Source organism: Galendromus occidentalis, unplaced genomic scaffold, assembly GCF_000255335.2.
Source record: "Galendromus occidentalis unplaced genomic scaffold, Mocc_1.1 scf7180000077474, whole genome shotgun sequence".
Classification (NCBI taxonomy): Eukaryota; Metazoa; Arthropoda; class Arachnida; order Mesostigmata; family Phytoseiidae; genus Galendromus; species Galendromus occidentalis.
The window spans coordinates 152064-162992 of record NW_003805462.1 but is presented as its reverse complement, the minus strand read 5'-3'; positions in this window follow the sequence as shown (position 1 = coordinate 162992).

Below are 10929 nucleotides of genomic sequence, written 5' to 3'. Positions count from 1 at the left end.
CCCCCCCCTGGGCATGCCACTGGGCACAGGCTAGCTCCACGATGGAGGGAGAATGCAATGCTGAGAACAATTTCCTCTCCCAGATTATGATCGCATTGAGCCTCAGGGTGCGAGATTTTCCATGAAGTACGATAGTGCGCCAATTTTACCTCTATCCCGATGTCAATCTTTATACACATCTCCGAGAAGCCTTTGCCAAGTTCACCGATTATTCCGGAAATGCGAAATTCATCCCTCGGGCGTTCGTCCTCTCGCAATCTAAGCTTCGTCCGGACCTCGGCTCCGTCGAGGTAGATTTTGTAATATAGTTTCCAAGTTGCGCTTATCGCAGAATCGAGAGCGACCAGATACTCTTCGATAAGTCTTGTCCCTTCAACGTGAGATTTTGCCGTTGCCGATTTTCCCACAATAAGGGATCTAGAGTTGAGAAAGGAATTTGGATGTCGAAGTATCAAGGAAATGCCAAGATTAACTCTCAGAGTGAGTGTCGGTGTTTACAAGAAATACGTGAACGAAACCCTCAAAAACAAGCTCCGAACAAGAGGAATGACCGAAAAGCAAACCCCTGAACGGTACAGGACTTTTAAACCGGTGCGAGGGAACATCGAGCACACCTATGACAATACAAGAGGTAGTCGCCTCCTAGCTGAAGCTAGCGCGGGATGTTCAAAGACTAGAAATTTTTGGTCTCGTTTCGAAAACATCGGAGCGACCTACCTGGGATGCGGGATGGAAGAGGAGACTCAAGAACATGTGACCCTCGGATGCGAACACCCCCTGAAGGAATTATACGGAAAAGACTGGGCTTACACGAAGAAAGCGTTGGAAGAGTTGGAAAAGAGGAATATCGATAATGCCGACGGACGAGTCGCGGAATCGCATCCGCCAACGACCAGCTGAGCCATTGCCGGTTATACCAGGGTCTCTCCTTTAGCTGGGGGAGGTCAATAAAAATCCATCAATCAAAGAGTGGCATTGGCTACGATGATCGGTGTCGGTGAGAGGATTTCAAGGTCCCAGGCCTTCGGCGGGAAGAGTGGTCCTCCTGGAGAGCTCTCTAGGCTGACCATGGGGGCTTATGCGAGGATCAAACCCTTTTCGCTGATCTCTCGAAGTTTGAAGGGGGGTCGAATGGAGCTCCATCAGAGATTCCAAGAGAAGCCCTCGAGCTCCGATAGAGACTGATGGGAAGGGTATCTTCCGAGATTTGGCTCCCGGCAGCATGCAACGTGCAATTCCCACATTCAGTATTGCTCCTCCATTTTGGGGAGGGATATGAGCGAGGACGAAATGAAGAAAGTGAGATAAATAGGGGGAGAGAAGAAAAATACGGAGGAGGCTCTCTCCGACACGCAAGACCCTTGGAGCTCGCCGTTAGTCTCATTCCTCGACTTGTTGAGCTCCTTGATATAGATGAAGGAGGTTTGTCGAACAGTGAGCCGAAACACTCATGCAGGCTTCCAGGCTCAAGGAAATGTCTCAATTCCAGCATCATCACAGGAGTTCCCAGCCCGTTCTGGGAACATTGAATTCTGACTGAGTGGACCTCTACTCCGTTTTCAAAGCGAGTTTGAGGAGATAGAGAATCCGGAGTCCATCGAGACTCGGATTAGATGGTATAGCGCGATCCTTCATCTTCTAGATTCTAGATGACCTAATGGGGTGCTCTCTCGAGCTCCGTCTCAAATGAGCGAAAATCGAGACTTTTGATACAGCCAGAATATTTACATTCATTTTCACAATTCGGAGTTCTCCCAGGTGGGAATACTCCAGTAGATATGATCGTCTTCACGGTATGTTCTCGCCCAAGGCACAGACGTAGAATCGACGTGGCACCCGGGATCTGCCGGAGGGACAACCGAATCTCAGTCATGAGAATCCATTGATATACGAATCTGATGATTCTCGGTCGTTTTCGGGATTACTTGCCTGCAGATTTGCTTGAAGACCGCTCGCCCTTCGAGGGAATCTCTTTGGTGAACATTGCAACCGATATTCCGATACGTGATGAGAAGCTTGCCGGGGTAAGTATTGTTCGTCTTCACGCCATTAGCGACATACAGAATGGGAGTCATCCTCGGCATAGGTCGAATCGGAGCAATCTGGGAGCCGTATCGGCAGAATTTCGTGAATACTGCCGTCGATTCCCCCGGAAATACGGGTTTGACTCAAAAACCATATAATAGAGCATGGACGAACCTCGTAGCGCTTCGTAAGCAAACGCCTGTCCTGAACCATACCGTCGTGGTCTTGGAAAAATTCGAGGGAGAGGACCCCGTGTCTGTAGTCCATCTTCATCGACACAGCGATCGTGAATGGTCCAGATGTTGAGTTCTTCATTGGAATCGTGGTCTCACCCTCCAGGCGGCCCTGTCGCTCCCTTAACTGGGTTATGAACCGTCTGAAAACGGGAATTCGATGATCAGCTGATGATTGAACATGTATCACTGAAATCGGGATGATCGGCATGTGCGGGGATCTTGAGAGAATCGGGCTACTGTTCTCGATTGCCAACATCTCACAATGGACTAGGATCGACGTTCAGGGTTTTGAACTGTTTCGTGTGAGGGTTTACAACGAAGGCGAAACTCGAAGCCAGACCCGGATGGACGAAGGCGAGGAATGGTTCTTGACTCGAGAACGAATACGCTGACTCCCACTTCACTTCTAAATGAACCTGCAAGAGCCCCAAATTGCGATCTCATCCCGATCGCTCGAATGATTCCGATTCCTTCCGAGGCAAACTCCAGCAGTCGTCGTCTAATAAAATCAAACTCAGTCTGATCGCTGCTTACGAAACTGTTCACGGCGAATCTTTCCGCCCCGAAGAATCGAGCCACCCGGGAGTAGTTCAAGCTGACTTCAAAGTCGCTCGGAATGACTTCTCGGATGTAGTTCTCCAGGCACCAGTTTGCCGTAGAATTCGGGCTGTCGTCGACTATCGCCTTCGGAGCCGCAACCCAAGCCATCACAATGAAACTGAAGAGCACGAGCAACCCGACGCCAATGACGATGATCATGGCAGCATAATCCGACCTGCAGAAGATCTGCGTCGTCTACGATTCGTCTCATGGGCAGTTGAATTCGTACCTCTCGAGCTCGATGCTCTCCCTTACTTTTTACGAGTCGCATTCTCTCCGCTGTGACTCCTTGGACTGATCACTCGACTATTCGGAAGCCTGTCGGCGGTTCTAGGCTTCCGTCGGCTGAAGAGCTCGATACGTTTCTTAGCGATTCGATTTGGCGACTTTCTGGCTCTGCGATTGGATTGTCTAGGCATATCCGGGCGGCAAATCGAAATTACTCTCAGCTTCGTTCTTCAACATGCATCAGTATTCTACGAGAGAAACTCGCAGCTCAGCGCACCGACTCCGACGTCCCGTGGACAGATGCCTGAGGTCCATTGAGCCGCGAGACTCCGCTCGCAAATCACCCGCGGTTCCCGATTCTTCGGATACGTCGTGAGCTTGAACTCAGACAAAATACGTTCCTCCATTGAGCCTGCAAGCGCTGAACTGACGTTGTGGTGGACCGCCCGCCTTCGCTTCCGTAGCGATCTGATCCCGACCGACAACGACGTTAATAAATTAGTCTTTTTATGCTGGAACGTCCCAAATCTCCGAGAAATCCGACTACCTAATCCAAAACCCCGGGACGTTTTGCGTGGATATATGTGAGAATGAGCGAGGGTTGGTGTTTCGACACCCGCGTTCGAGCACGACGTTACGGTTGGGCCCCGTTTAAGTTTCCACCACGGACTCACTAAAACTAAATACACGTAGCAACTTGTTATCGAAGGAGAATGCCGGATCTCCAACCAATCTCGTGACGAACAGCAAACCTGCAGTCCTGTCGAAAACGCGCTTGCGCCTCGTCTCGCGACATGACGCTGTGTTCCTGCCCATGATGGCTAAATCTATGTGCGTGACATACTCGCCGTCCGCGAGTAGACGAGCCTCTCAGGTATAAGGGTGCTCATCAACCAAACTAAACGAAAACAATCATTTGCCGCTAACAAGAGGAATTCAGAACCCGATAGCAAGTGATTGCTGGAAATCCTCAGTCTTGGTTCCTCGAGACCAGTACTCGACAGTCTCGCGAACCTGAAAGTAGATGGCCGATATGTGGCCTCATCCGGCGTGGAAGACGGGGAGGAAGGTTCCAACACGACGGACAGCAACTTCTTCGAAGAAGAACTGAGCATACGTTCTAAGCAATGGTGGAAGAACTTTTCTTCCCAGCAAACGGAGCGAGGGAAAAGTCGGGAATTCTGATATGTCGGCATCGGCTATGCCCTCAGGAACACTCGAAAACCTTCAGGAACTTCTTCGGGATTATCGACTGGCCTGAATATTCCAGGCTCGATCCTCAGAGTGAGGACATATGGCCAGCGAACAAGAATATCGAGCACTCGGAGCCCAGCCTTATTGAGGATCAGTCTTGTCTTTGCTAGAATAGTCTGCCGATTCCCCTACACTACTGAAGGGGGAGAACGATTAGATGTTTACCCTGAATAAATTGTTCCTCGTGAGGCGGCATATCGACTTGACAACAAGGAGAGGCTCCTGAAGTGGTCCATGTAGATTCCACAGAGGCCAATGGCGCTGCTCGGGTCTCCATGGGATCCGATGAGCGGGATTCCACCGCGGGCCACGAGCCTGATGCTCGGGAGTCCACGGGGCGAAGCAGTCTGGGAAGCGCTGTAGCATGACGACACGGTGCCTGAATTGAATGTGTTCGGGCGAGCCTGTGTGAATAGAGTAATCGTCAAGGGATCCCGCCACCGGTCCAAGTCCGGAGGAATCGCTCGCTCTTCATCTTCCTCCTCGATGGAAAAGAGGAATTCCCGGTCCGATAATTAATCATTCCGAAAATCGTAGGAGGCTTCCAGGATGAAAACGGAACGCAAGCCTTAACCTGAGCGTCGGGAGGTTGAGTGACGAGCGTGTTCGTCCATCGCGATGGACACTGTACACTGCAATGATGTACCGTGAGGAACAGAACCAAGGGTTTCGATCCGATGATGACTGGATTTCGAGCTCCCTGCTCGAGATGCAGCGCTCAAGTCGCCTGCGCTCAGATTTGGAATTGCTGATGATGGAGTCTCAACGATGATGATACTCGCACCGCACCGGCTGACATTAGATGCGCCGACGTTCTCCGAAGAGAATCAGCTGTCGATTCCACCAGCTGATCAACCAGGGCTTGCCGGCGCTATAGTAGCAGCCAAGAGTTGGAGAACCAGCTGAGAGGATCGAGAGCTATGGGGAAGTGGGCCCTGCGCCGAGAGACGAGCTCGATTACGCTGCACACCCTGGCTGATATTTATCTGACCTCGCAGAACCCCAAGATTGCTCGTCCGCGAGTCATGGTATTGAATATATTCCGTCTTCGACTCGTGACTCCATGAAGATGTCGATTTCCTGAATTCCGACTGAAGCTTCCCGAGCGTGCTGCAAGCTGTTTTGCATGTCAGCTGTCTGCGTGTATGGACGTGTGAGAAGTCTCGAAGAGAATCGCAACGGAGGTTCCGTATGCGAAAGCGACGGTTATCGCGAAAACCGAGAAATCGAACGCGTTGCTTCCGAGAGTTCTGAAGTTGTCGAGTTTGGCGAGTTGATAATCTGTGTTCGCCCTGAAACTCTGAGAAGCGCTCCGATTATGGGAATCTTTAGTCAAACATCCAATCATCGCACGCGGACAGAGGAGGCTATAGCAGGGAGGAACGAGAACGGCACAGTTCACCTCCGGCTGACTGTTGAAGGCCATGAGTCGAAGGAACAAGCCTCCATGGACACTCAGCGAAACGTGGAGCTCGAAGACGTCGTCGGCAGAATTCTCGACAACGGCGAGGTCAACGAGCAATTGAGCCACGAAATCACAGACTTGGAACAGGAAGCGTTCGAGTTCATCCTGGAATACACACCGCCGGATTACGCGCTATGGACCCTTGACCAGCGATTCGTTGTCCTACCCCGCCAGCTGTGGCAGAGTTCCCCGACCCTGATGGAGTTTTCCCCGACCGGAATCAAGTACTACTCTGTGCTTTCGGCTTCCCTGGCAGTGGAAAACCTGAAGAATTTGGCCCTCCTGAAATGCTTCCCTCGTGATCTGTCCAACGTGCTCGAGCTCATCGCACTGGTGAAATGCCTGGAGATCCAACCGTTGCTGAAATTGTGCTACGATCATTTCTGTGCGGGCTCGGCATTTCATAACTATCAGACCGTGACAATTTGCGCAGCCATCCCGCCGATGTCGTGCTCTCGCAGCTCTATCTTAACGCTATGGGAGCTGATTTGCGCGTCGCCGATGCGCACCAGACCTGTCTACCATCAGTACTTCAAGCTGATCCAGGAATACTGCAGGGATCCGGATTTCGTCGGCAAGGCAAGAACTATCTTGAAGTTGAGATGTAAGGAGTACGCGGCATCGCAGCTAGACGCCCTGCCCATTGAATTCAGCCGTGGCTCTGTTCTTACGGGCCTATTCTTGGTTGGCGGTGTCCTGAAGACGGCTGTGTTCAACATGGGGACGCCGCATTGGGCCGAGATTATCGGGAGCGCGTTCAGAAAAGACCGCCAGACGACGATCCGTGACTACTTCCTCGTTTATAATCGCTATATAATTTATCGCGACCAGTACGCCGACGTGAGTTTTAAAAAGCTCAGCGCGGATATCCAAGCGGTTAAAATCGCGAGTAACATCACCCAGTTTCTCCACAAGAGCGGACACTTGTTCCTGGTCGGCAAGAACTGGGCTGAGCAGCGAAATCAAATTTTCAAATGGGGCGGGAGCGCTCTTTTCGAACTGAAACCCCTCGAACCGATGGGCGAGCGGATGGACTTCAATCCAGACAACGGCATTGTGTGCTACGAGAATTCCCTGAGAGATCGCTTGTGTTTGGACTATTTCCGGGATACACTCCTGATACCCTGCCGTCGGATAGAGCATGGTTGTCTTCATATGTTCGCTTTTTATCAGAAGGAACTTTACGTTTGGGGTAAGCACATGAATAAGGTTTACGATAGCGAAGGCCGACCGAGTGGTTATGGTAGGGTTCCAGATATCAGTCGGAATGTTACGGAGTGTAAGGTTGCCAACGGAAACCTGTACATGAGGACGTTCGACGGCTGGTGGTCTCACAGAGACGGTCGCCTCCACAAATTCTGTGCGGGGCTCCAACTTTTAGCTTTCGAAGAAGTCTCCTTCAATCCTTATCTTGTGAGAATTTATGATGGAGAGGCTTCGAGGTAGATTGGACAGGCATTGGTGCTCGGAGTCCCTAAGTAAGGATGTGAGATTGGTTGCAATAAAATGAAAAGCATATAGACAATGTAAGAACTGAATTCTCGGAGACCATCCCACTTGTTCTTCCTAACAGGCTTCGGATCCTCAGCGATCCAGCTATCCGCATCACACCATACAGGTCTCGCTAAAAAAAGGGAGGTTTGGGCTCGGGAATAGGTACCTCCAGATCGATGGAATCCTCGCAAAGCTGTACTCTTGTGAAATGCTCTCTACTATGTTCCCGCTCAGAGTGGGGCTTGAGCTCAGTGAGAGTTGGATTAGAATCGGTGAAGCCTGACTCGAGGTTCAACATTGGACAATTGTCTTGTCAATCAGAGAATCGTCGCATGAATCGATTTCCTGAACGGAACACGGCGGAATCTCCATATTCGCGGTAGCCACGACGTGTTTCCCGAATCGTATGACGCGTCGGAGCGACGGCGATCGTAGTGTCACGCGGCGATCGTAGTGTCACGCGGCAATGAGTTCCGCCTTACAGCACGAGTCTCGTGCTCTCCGGTATGCTCCTGATAGGGGTTCCGTACGCCGATCATGTCAAGCAGTGCTCTCCCCTCACGGCCAGAAGATAAGACGCAAAACCATCGCCAGAGGACGGAAGAATGTCTATGCGCTGCCGACGGTCCATAAACGAGAATATTTCTAGACGTCGCTAGAATTCCTCCGAGGAAAGCGCCGTACCCGTGGAGTTCGCACAGGAAACCTTTGAAATTCAAGATATATCCTTCGAGGAAACCTTGATACTGATTCCGGATAGCATTCGGTTCCGTCTCTTGAGACCCTTCGATCATCCTCTTCCGAGTTTCTATGTATCCCTTTCAGGGACCCCCAAGTATTTCACCCAAGAATCTGGCTCCCCAGAGCCTAATGCGAATGACCCCCTCCGACGACCCCTGATTTCCGACTAGAGCTTCGCAAACCCTCGAGGGACTCCCTCGATGTTGCCGGAAAGACGCGAGGGCAGGACCGTGCCGAGAATTTTTTTCTGGGGAGGGGGGGCACGGCCATTGTCTTGGTAGGGACCAACCACCGATGATGATGAGTCTCAAGATTGAGGCTTACGTGGGGGAGAGAGATCTTCGGGCGGGGCATGGCCCCTGAGGGTTTGATCGTCTCTGTAGGCCGCGACGATTCGCAGCTCATCCAAAGCCGTTTACAATTTACTGTACCCGGATACAGTAAATGTATCGAGCACAAACAATTCGCGGCTGACCGTCCCGCGCCTTTTCGCGTGGACTCTACTGTGACGCATTCGAGTCCTGCTTGTTGAGGGATTCGTCTTCCATCGATTCTCGAACCAGATTTCTCACAGTCTTACACTCATCAATGAATCTCGACAGCGGAAGACTGGGATCAAGGGATGGCTCAGGTTACGTGAGACGTCGCACCTTACAGTTACGTAAAATAAGCTCTATACGTGACGACATACGCGGTTGGTTATTCGGGGCCAACGGTGTTTCGTCTTGGACTACGCCGTCGCGACGGCCTCACCGTATCGTGCTCGTCATCGGTTGCGATCTCACGTGAAGATAGACCGATAAATAGTGGATCGCTCTGTCGTACGCAGTGCCGAGCAATAACAGAAATGGGGGTCGAGTGTCGGACCTTCCGTCCTCTCGCCCGGAACATTCCCGAATATCTGTAAGGATCCGAGATCCCTCTATGTGGGAATGCAATATATTCTCAGACCATTAATTCAGCGGCAGATCTATTCTTCGAGTGACCAGTACCGTCTCGCGAAGAGCCTCTGTCCTGCTCCCCTTATCTCTTACGTGTGTGCACCGTCGGCTACGAACAAAGACATCTATTTCGTGACAAGTAACATGGATAGGACGTACCGACGCGATACGCTGCTTTTAAAGGATGTTGAATTCGGTTCTATCCTCTTCGAGCCTGGAATCTCTCAGGTTTCCGAAGCTTCGAAATCTCTCTCGCGCACGCGACAGTCTCTCTCTATTCCCAGTGATTCACTAATGCAGTGATACCTCAATCAACGCACGTTCTGCAGAACGAAAATTCCGGATAAGAAACCCTAGTTCTCCTCTCTTTACTTCTCTAGAACGGGGTTGATAGCGAAATTCTTGATTCGGAGAACCTCGCCTAGAATTCCGGAGTCACATTTCGGTTGATCCATGATTTCTTTTTTTTTCTCTGTGATGGCCACGGAATTAATATTCCGCCACTCCCCGCTCTGAACGACCAATTCGACGATTGAGTGTCAGGTGCGAAAGCGTGCCACCGAGTCAACAATGACATCGCGTTATATAATGTGAAAAGATCTTGGATGACGAGCTTTTCTGTCAGCGGAGAATCGATCGAGCTTTCAATACTTTCGATCGATCATTTACTATCACCAGACAAATCATAGATTTCCCCACTTAAGCGTGAACGCTCTCAATTTCAATCCTTACTGGGTGACTTCCGGACGGTTGTCGGGGATTAGGATTCGATCGGATTGCTGATTTTACAGCATCCGAATGATCGATGCTCATCGCAAGACGCAGCTCCAGCTAGCGAGGAAGTCTGGACGTACGATCGTGAGCTTTTGATTCTCCTTCCGAGCTCATGGCAGTCAAGGATTGAAGCGAAACTCCCAGCGATTCGAGGGTTTCGGGTGGCATACAGGTGGATACCAAAAATACGGCCTGCCTCACCGTGGGCTGAAGGAGACTCTCGGTGGATTCGCTTGACGGAGCATCTAGCTTTATCAGGAATCCAACCTTTTCGCCTAATCTTTTCCCCCTCAGTGGCACTGACCGGAAGGGAAGATTACGTCCGTAATGGCACCGAGACCGAAGTTCGAGACCTGAGGAGTGAGATCTTCTGGATTCGATGTGAGGACCGATCATGATTCAGGAGTACGACTTCCGCCGCGACGTTGTCAGGTTCTCTGCGCAGCGAGGACGCATGAAATTCTAGAGACGACACCGGGAAGCCGAAGAGAAGGTCGGCGTCATGTCCGACAACAAGCTAGATGTGATCACCATGGTGCGATCCACATCGTGATGATCAGGAGCATCTCTGGAGCAACTGAAAGAGCGACTACCTAATGAAACGAGTGACATTTCTGTCAATCATGGAAACCGATGGGATTCCCGATCATTTGACTCCCAGAGTCCACCATAACTTCCGTATCGCGTCATTCCAAAATAAAGTGGAGATGAAAGGAAGCCCTCAGAGTAAGATGAATGTGATGATTTCCCCTCGGTTCTCCAAAGTAGGTAAGTTCTGGGCCTGCGAGAACAAAAAAGATCTCACAATGAGTGAAGTTGAAATTTCACTCTTCCCGATGGTAGCTCCCTTTTCTCCGATGGTGGCCTCGGCGGGATGGCTGTAAGTCTCAAAGGATCCAGTTCCTGGCATCCAGCCTGAACTGAGAGGATAACCGATCGTCTCTCCGAATGACTCCAACGCTCTCTCATAGAACTTCGCGAAAGTAGTCTGAGTATGGGTCGTTTCATCATTTTCGCACCCAATAAATTTTTCGAATCGTCTCCGTGAAGTCTCGAAGAGGATCGAGCCGGAACGTTCTAAATTCGGGTGGACCTCGGGACCCCATAACGACCGGAGTGTAGTCCGCTGTAGTATCACTGGAATCACGACAAGTCGTCGTAGCCTTCGATT